At 33.2% G+C, this 10,066-nt stretch overlaps 1 long non-coding RNA gene across 1 annotated transcript; it reads left to right on the top strand.

Annotated features, from left to right (window-relative positions):
* Positions 1-2,475: 2,475 nt before the first annotated feature.
* Positions 2,476-3,508, top strand: LOC149202841 (uncharacterized). Its single transcript, XR_016253581.1, has 3 exons — positions 2,476-2,706; positions 2,818-2,878; positions 2,987-3,508. It is a non-coding gene; the product is annotated as an uncharacterized LOC149202841 (long non-coding RNA).
* The last annotated feature ends 6,558 nt before the right edge of the window (positions 3,509-10,066 follow it).

Below are 10,066 nucleotides of genomic sequence, written 5' to 3'. Positions count from 1 at the left end.
GCGCCATCCTACATCTTCTGCTCCTCCATGCTTTCTGCGTTGTTAAAGGGATCCCATGACCTGATCCTTTTCATGATTATCACCGGCAGCTTTAATACATATGGGTCCATTGGCGCTCTGGATTTGAAGTATTACTGTCACAACCGCGTTAGTAGTGTAAGGAGACACTACTGTTGTGATGGGTCGTGTAACACAAACAATATCTTAAATGCATATCCGGTTTTATTGTTGACAACGAAAGGTGGAACCCTATTCCACTTTGAAAAAGTTTTTGATCGTATCTCATTGTAAGTTAAAAAGTCTATAAACTACTGCAATTATAATTTCATGATTTCATTTTATTCAGTGACATATTTATAATAAAATTGTTTAAGTGTTATAAATATTTAATATATTTATAATACAAATCAACAGTTATGAGGATTTGAATACGGCAGAAAATAAATCTTCATTTAACAGCAAAGCAGATCTCATAAACCAAACTTCTTCACCAACTATTTTCAAAAGAACGAACACAATAGATCGCGAAGCTAAGACACCAATGTCCCAAGAACCAGAAGAGATGAAGGAGATGCAAGACAAAGGAAGTTGGAAGACCGTAGAGAAAAGAAAGAAAGCTACAACACCAATCTCGTCAAGAAAGACTAGGAGCCAGACAAGTAAAAATTAAGAAAATTGTAGGTCCCATAGACCAATTTGGTCTCAGTGGACGTTAACCATCATCATCATGATCATCATCAATATTTGGCTATGGGTGATTTGTTGATGTGATGATGTTATGTAATTTAGGTAACTAATCTCAGTTTTATTTTCTTTTATTATTAATGAATTTAAATTTATTTTTATTTTAGATTCTTTAAATATTTAAGGATCAAATTTATAGGATATAATTTATTTTAAACTAATATATTATTTATTAATTTAAATTTATTTTTATTTTATATGACAATTTTTTTAAATTAAAACTTTTCGGTCGTCAAAAAAATTATAAATCTGAAATTAAACTAATTTAATGTATAAATAATCACTATCTACAATTTTATAATATTAAAAATATTAAAGTCATTTAAAAAACTATTTGTATAAGTTTTTGATCTTTATGGAAAATGACTTTAACAAACTTATCTATTAGGTTTATTCACTGCATAATATTATTTTTTTACAATATTTGGCATTAAGTTTTTACATTAAGTCAATATTTGGCATTAAGTTTTTACATTAAGTCAAGATTTGGCATTACGTTTTTACATAAGTTTTCCATAGTGTTGAATATTATAACTTCAATTTTATTATACTTAAATGAATGATATGTTATTATGTGAGTTTACTATATCAATTTGACATTAGGTTTTTATATTAAGTCTTTTTATAATGTTGAATTTTAAAAATTAAATTTTATTATATTCAAATAAATAATATGTTTTTATGTCCATTTTTATTAAGATTAAAAAATTTATTTAAATTTCCAAAATATTGTGAAACTTTACCATTTGTATAAACTAGAATATTCAAAATCTTTATATAAATAATTGTAAATTGATTTAATTATATAAATAATAATAATATTATTTGCGAACTTTTAACTATTAAGATAAATTGATTAAAAATTTTGAATTCTCATAAATAGAACTGAAATTAAAGGTTTAACTTCACTCTTACCTTTTACCTTTAAAATAAAGATTACCCAAAATTCATGACATCCCAGTAGAAAACTTTATCAAGGTGAAGATTGAAAAGCACCATCTAGGTCACCGATTGGGAGGTTTAAACTTTGCATTCGCAAGGAAGGATAGGAGTCGTGTGAAACGACGATAGAAGACCATTGTCAAATTAGCCATTTCAAAAAGAGAGGAGTTTGCTATATTATTATGACATTGTGCAAATCAAAGGGACCCACGCTGACCGTCAATAGTCATTAAGGGAGCTATCATATAAATCAGTGAACCCCTTAATTTACCAGTGATAGAGAACAAAGTAACCGTAACCTGTCACATACCCATATAAAAAGCCTAAGTGATAATTAAAACAATGGCAATTTTTAAATGAAAATTATAAAGTGGCCAATATAATTTTTATATTTTAACGCTGCAAAAAGCATCATTGTAAATTTTAATTCTTTAAATGAAATCACATGTTGACCTCCTCGATTTATTAGTACTTGTTATGACAAATAACAATTAGATATATTATTATTAAGTACAGTTTAAGCCCTTTAATATTCTGAGAAACCTTACATATGAAATATCGTTCGGATGACTACGGTGGCATTCAATGCTATCTTAATCTAAGTGGGCGGTTGGCTGCCCTCGACTTGGTGTACATTAATCTGGACTTGTTATGACAGATAACAATTAGATATATTATTATTAAGTACAGTGTAAGCCCTTTAATATTCTGAGAAACCTTACATATGAAATATCGTTCGGATGACTACGGTGGCATTCAATGCTATCTTAATCTAAGTGGGCGGTTGGCTGCCCTCGACTTGGTGTACATTAATCTGGAGTCTTCGAAGTGCAATCCAGCTGGCCACCCTAGCGTCCGAAAGCGTTCCCCATCTACCGTCAACCTGCAAACTTCAGATTGAATGGTGTAAATGAAAATCTGTCGATCTTTGTTTCTCAGCGGCATGACTTCTTTGGCATTTTCACATTTCTGGCGAGGTGAATTTGTTCCAGACCAGAATTCCGGGATTCCTTTGCACAGGTAGGTCTTCGTCATGCTGCTACCCCTTAAACTTCTTCCTGTTGAGGGTTTTCTTCGTTACGTTTTTGCGAAATTACTATGTCGAAGTTAAGAGATTGCCCTTTTTAAAAGATTGTCTATCTGCCCGGTTTCCTACGCTGGAGATGGCGAATAAACATTGGTTCTCTTCGAGGTATGGAGTTTGTGTTTGGGTTGCATTTACAGGTGGATACATCCATTAACATAAACACGTTGCAACCTCCTTTATCTAGTTCTAATGTTGCATGTTTTCCTTGCCTAGGTATCACCGGAGGGTTCCTTCGCCTTCCCCCATCTGGAATGGATATAGAGTTCCGAAACTGCTGCTCGACTTGTCGAACCTTGTGGACTTCAGTCAACGGTTACCTAGGGTTTAATTATAGATGAGGGACTTGCCCAAATTCTTCATCGATTTTTATTCCTCCAATTGTAATCATTTTAAGTCTGTTTCTTTATGCTATAAAATAACCTCTGGTGGTATTAAACTGTTGTCGGCTCTGGTCCCTACTTTCAAGAGATAAATATTTTGGTTTGAAGCTTGGGTTATTGGGTTTACCACCGACTTGGTTCTGGATTTTATTTTTGTCTGGAGCTTTGCCAAGAACTCTTGGGGAACTACCCAGAACTGTTAAGCTCTGAGAGATCGCCATTCGGTGGTGGAACTCTTAAACTTATGAATGGACTATTGCTTTCTTTTATCAAGTGTCTTCAGATGGCATCGTTATTTTGTGTCTTCTGTATATAGACAATGTCCAGAGCTTAAAATTTAATTTCATGGTTTTAGACTGACTGATATTAGGAGGTTTTGTAATTTATGCTGTGTTGAGCTTATGGTTGCTTCGTGTATGTTGAATACAGTGCTTGAATTTGGCTCTTATTTTCTTTTATTGGTTAAATCCGTAGACTATTCCTATGGTTTTCATTTTTTACATATTTGTTCTCTGTTTAAGATTTAAGCAGTAATTGGTATAAGCTCTATTTGGCCTTGCATATTACTAGCGTATTTTAGAATCTATCTCTTTTTCCTAAAGGGACAAATGTCAAAGTTGTTTTTATTTTTATATTACAAGTCAAACATTCTGCCACTACCCTAGCTACAGGGATATATGATGATTCTTTAGTTTGTTCTCTGAGAATATAAATCTTTTCTTCAAGCAGAGTAGTAGAAATAATTCCTTCATTATATGAGAGCAAATTGTTCTTTAAATTAGCATAATAAATCTTTCAATTTAAAAGTATTATTACTGGTATAGCTTCAAAATTCCTGTTGACTTTCTGATACAGAGCTTAAATTTCTTCTGGTTTTCCTCCGAACAGGGAGACCCACTATTCCAGCCTGAGCCTCCCCCGACTATCCTCACACACAAAATTTCTCCCTAGGACTAACATTCTTAATCTATCACAGCTATTCCTGTTGGCTTTCTGATATGGAGCTTAGATTTCTTCTAGTTTTCCTCCCAACACGGAGACCCACTATTCCAGCCTAACCCTCGCCCCAACTATCCTCACAGACAGGATTTCTCCTTAAGATTAACATTCTTAATCTATAGCTATCTAGTTCTAACCGGACTTAGCATCATGAACCTGTCTGACATTACAACACAGTATTCTTTTTCTCAGATTTAATATTTTTCCTCTTCTTGATCTTGGTTTACATACCCTCTTGATCCCTTATTGAGAATAAATCTCCAAAAAAGCAGTTAAGGATAGGTAACCACCGAACATAACTACCTGACATGTGAGAAATACATAACTGTTATTATTACCACATTTCACTATTTGTATAACTTAATAAAAAAGAATAATTATATAAACTTATAATAATATTTAGTTTGTTTAACTGTAGTAATTAAATATTTACAATTAGTGGGAACACCACACCTTATTTATGTCGACAGCTTGATATGCTTTAATAACTAACATGTGAGAAATACATAACTGTCATTAAGACATTTCACTTTTTATATAGTTTAATAAAAATAAATAATTATATATAATTATAATAGCATTTAATTTATCTAACTATAGTAAATAAATATTTACAATTACTTAAATATTTAAAATTATTGGGACATCACCCCTTATTTGTGTCTGCAGCTTGATATGCTTTAAGTGATTTTTCATAAGAAATTGCAACAACATTCCAATGTGAAAGGTTGCTAACATAACTCTCCCTTCATTAATCTTGCATTCGATGCTCTTCTGATTGGACTGCAGCGTAACCTCTATTATGCCCGGCGGAAGGTGCAAGGAACCCCTAACTGGTTCCTAACCTTCTTAAGGTTGATATTTCCGCGGATAGGCATCTCCTTGTTGGAGTTGGCCATTTTAATGTTTCTGTTAATTAATCTTTTTGATCTCATGGTATAAATTAAAAGATGTTAGTATATTTTTGTAGTCTTCCATCAATGAATGAAATTGAAAGTGATAATTTCTTTGCATATCTAAATCAAGCTTTTAAACCTTACTTAAATTATTTTTTTAAGAAATAATAATTTAAAATTCAGCGTGGCTCTCATTTAGCTCCACCTTAAAGAAAACAATAAAAAGTAAATGAAGCAATAAAAAATGGAACGACTGTTTTTCTCTACGATGCCCAACCTAGCCGATGCAGTTATCCCCTCGTTTAATCATGTAGCGCCTGACTGTTGGTATTCTCGTCCAATTGTTGAATAAAATTCTCCAAAATCGAGTGATTGAATTTAATCATTCAAATCGAATAAGTGTGTGCGAAATGGATGGGATCGAATGGGAGTCAATTGGGTTTCAGAGTGCACTTTGATATGGCATGTCAAGTTCAAGCGTAGCATTCATGCCTCTCTCTTCTCTCTAGGCGGTTTCCAACAAATGTTGTGCGACATTGGCCATGGAAGAGCAAGCCAGGTTGTAAGTCATGTATAGCCTTACTCTTGTGTTGGAATATTAGGTTTAGTTAGAAATGGATGGGATCGAATGGGAGTCAATTGGGTTTCAGAGTGCACTTTGATATGGCATGTCAAGTTCAAGTGTAGCATTCATGCCTCTCTCTTCTCTCTAGGCGGTTTCCAACAAATGTTGTGCGACATTGGCCATGGAAGAGCAAGCCAGGTTGTAAGTCATGTATAGCCTTACTCTTGTGTTGGAATATTAGGTTTAGTTAGGTTGTACATGAAAGACTATGTAATTATAATAATTTTTTTAAATTTTTTTTGGGTGTAATTGTGTAATTATAATATATAAACTAGGTTCTGGTACATGCACATAGGATCAGGAGATCCAGTTCTGGCAGAGGCACATAGGATCAAGAGATCGAGTCTCACTATTGAAAGGTGACAATATTAAACCCTTAATATATTCTGGGTTTTCAGAATTCCTCGAATGTTAACAACCTTGATTATATTTAATATATTTTTATTCTATAACTTTTATTGTATTTCGGTTTTAATTTTAGTGACTAATTTACATCTTGGGTATGGGAATCTCCCTAATTTTCTTTAATCAATATTTGTTCTATACATTATGGATTTTGCAACTACAAAGAATTATAAGAAATGCCAGCTAGTGATCCATAGCATAGCCAACATAAAAAAATGATAGTGCCACGAATGAATCCTATGGCATTATATTATGATTGGAATTAAAGATGCCAATTTTAATTAAGTTGATAAGCATTGCTTATAAAAATAAGGTCGAGAATTTTCACACAGTTTACTTCTAAAAATTTCAAACATTAAGTCTTGCTAGACTCAACAATCCTAAATTAGAACCTACAAAAACCAATAAACATTGCTTATAAAAATAAGGTCGAGAATTTTCACACAGTTTACTTCTAAAAATTTCAAACATTAAGTCTTGCTAGACTCAACAACCCTAAATTAGAACCTACAAAAACCAAATGCATTATGGATTTTGCAACTACACACAATTATAGGAAATGCCCACAAATGATGAGTAGGGTCCTGAATGAATCCATGGCATTGCATTATAATTGGAATTAAAGATGTAATTTTTAATTAAGTTGATAGACCTGCTTTATTTTAATATAGAGTTTTGTATTTTTAATTTTAATAAAAAATTACACATGCATCGTTTAGATTTAATAATACAAGAATAATTTTAGTTATCTATACTATTTAATCAATAAAATTAATTATTTTTTATTTACTATTTTATTTGTTATCTTTATTACTATGAAAATAATATATACGGTTTTTAAATGAATATCTATTAATTATATACCATTTAATTTTTTTATTAAAAAATGGGTTGATAATTTTCACACAATTTAATTCTAAAAAATTTCAAAGATTAAGTTATGTTGCTTTTCAGACTCAGCGAGTCCAAATTAGAACCTACCTAAACCAGATACATACTACAGATAATTATAAGAAATGCCCACCAGTGATCAGTGGCATTGCCAACATAACAAAATAACAGTGTGAGGAATGAATCCATTGCATTGTATTTTGATTGGAATTAGAGATACCAATTTAATTAAGTTGATAGGCTTGATTTACTTTAATATAGAGTTTTATATTTTTATTTTTAATAAAAATTTATAGTTGCATGGTTTAGATTTAATAATGCAAGAATAATTTTAGTTGTATTTAATCAATAAAATTAAGTATTTTTAATTTATTTTTTTTTGTCATCTTTATTATTATGCTAGTATTGCTCAGGATCTCATAATTTGCAACGGTCTAAAAAAGTGGCCCAATTCCAGCAAGATGACCTGCATCCATGGACTTGGTAGCAGCGTAGTAGACTACGTTATTTCCGATCTCCCTTTATACAACGAAATGATAAACTTTGACATCTTAAAGGACCACGAGCCTGACTCCGATCATAGGCCTTTACTTATAACCCTCAATTTTGTCATGCATAGAGTTCCCATAGAAAATAATACTTACAACCCAAAGAACTTAATATTTGATAAAAATAAAAAGGACCTCTTTCTAAATGAATTAAAAACTAACTTGCCTCCTTTATCTAGTATAGATAACATAGAAGACCTATATCATAATTTTACTACAACCCTCTCATATTCTATTAAAAAGTTCTCAATTGAAGTCTCAAATAATAAAAGAAATAGCAAAACCAATCCTTGGTATGACAAAGATTGTAAGAATGCGAGGAGAGCAATCAAGGAAGCTGTTGATGATTCTCTTAAAATGGACAAGATAAGAATATACAAAGCCCTAATTAAAAGGAAAAAGAGACAGTACATTCGTCAAAGACAGGAGAATCTCTTACACCTCTCTAAGGTAGCTCCTAAAAAATTTTGGAGGCAGATTCTGACTAGGAAGACTAAGGATAATAATAAAATTGCTCTTCACGATTGGAATTCTTATCTTAAAAAGCTTTATGAATCTCCTAATGTCACGGATAATTTGGAAACCCTGCTCACAACAAAAGAAGTCTTCTCTTTAGAAGACATTAAGTTTGGGGTTAATCGCCTCGCGAATGGGAAAGCTAAGGACATTGAAGGTTACCAGGCAGAAATCTTAAAAATTGGAGGCCCTGTCCTCATCCCCCACATCCACAAGCTCTTCAATCAAGCTGTTAAGCAAGGGTTCCCTACACCTTGGACTGAGAGCCTCATTATCCCTATTTTTAAAAGTGGAGATACAAATAACCCCTCTAATTATCGAACAATTATGATCAGCCCTCTCTTAGCCAAATTATACGGTAGTATTCTGGAAAAAAAGTTAAGCATATGGCTTGAAAGTGAAGATAAGCGGGCTAAAGGCCAAGCAGGTTTCAGAAGGCTTCACTCAACGACAGACCACCTTGTTACGCTAAGGATCATTGCGGAGGAATGTCGTAATGATAAATCCAATTTATTCTGCTGCTTTGTAGACTTTAGAAAGGCTTTCGATACGGTTCCTAGACACAACCTTTGGAATAGGTTAGAAGAGCTAAAGGTTCCTCTTGAGTTAAGAGCTGCTGCTATAAGGCTATACGAGAATGTAATTGCCAAGCTAAAGAACAATGAGGGGTGGTCAAAAGATATTAAGTGTAACATCGGAGTTAAACAAGGTTGCCCCCTCTCCCCTACTCTATTTGGCATTTACATCGATAAGCTCGAAGGTTATTTAGAAGAAGCAGGATGTGGTGGCACAATCTTAGCTGGGATAGTCATTATCCTTCTTCTCTATGCTGACGATATTGTTCTTCTGGCAAGGTGCCCTTCTGATCTTGATAAGCAACTCAAGCTTCTTAAGGATTTCTGCTCTACCATGGGTATGACTGTTAACACAGACAAAACAAAAGTTATGATTATCAAATCTAAAAAGGACACTTGCGCTAATTTTACGTATGACAATAATAACTTGGAGGAAGTGTATTCTTACAAGTACCTAGGAATTGATATCCATCACAAGCTCAACTGGAACCATAGCATTGAGAAAAGGATCAATGGGGGATGGAAAGCTTATTTTGGTCTTGAAAATAATTGTAAAACAACAAACCTCGTAATGTGGGATAAAAAGAAGTTCCTCTTTGAAACCTTAGTCACTCCGGTTATCTTATATGGCTGTGAAGTTTGGGGCTGCAGCATCTCCAGAGAATCATGGAGGAAGATTGAGCAAATCCAGAAGCGTTTTATAACTTATAACCTGAAAATTAAAAGTAATACACCCTACCCTATTCTCCTTATAGAAGCAGGTCTTTCCTCTATTGAGAGCCTAGCTATGCTCAGGTTTCTGATATACAAGCACAAGCTCAATAACATAGACAATCATAGACTTCCTAAGCTAGCTTTAATTTCCAGCCAAAATCACCTGAGGCTTAACCGAGGATGGCATAAGGACACAAGGGCCTGGTTAAACTATTGGAAGATCAATGAGAATGATGCTTTGCAAAACATAAATAACATTAAAGATATTGTTACTTCTAAGTTCAAAGAAAAATTGTGGTGTGAGAAAGATTTAGCGTCTAAAAGAAAATTAAGTTATTATAAGAAGGTCATCAACCCCACCCTTGAGGATCAAAAGTATCTCTCTATTCTAACTAGCTCAAAAAAGAAAATTAATATAGCAAAGATTAGAACGAATTCTCATGAGCTCCATAGTGAGACTGGCCGCTGGGTAGTTCCTAAAACGCCTTGGATGGAAAGGATCTGCCATATCTGTGAGAATAAGAGCATCGAGGATGAAAACCACTTCCTCTTAGAGTGCCCTGCATACAACCACATTAGATCTCAATTTCACAACCTTTGTTATAATACTGACCTTTCTAGCCTTTTACAATGCCAAAATTATAGTGAACTCGGGAGGCTTCTCTCCAAGCTTTTTGAGCATCGGAATAAAATCATAAATCAAAATAAATAATTCGTCTTTTTAGGTCCGATAGATCATTATTT

Source organism: Pinus tabuliformis, chromosome 2_1 (assembly GCF_031772625.1).
Source record: "Pinus tabuliformis cultivar Carrire ecotype Pingquan chromosome 2_1, CPIR1, whole genome shotgun sequence".
Lineage (NCBI taxonomy): Eukaryota > Viridiplantae > Streptophyta > Pinopsida > Pinales > Pinaceae > Pinus > Pinus tabuliformis.
This window is presented reverse-complemented; position numbering and strand designations above follow the sequence as displayed.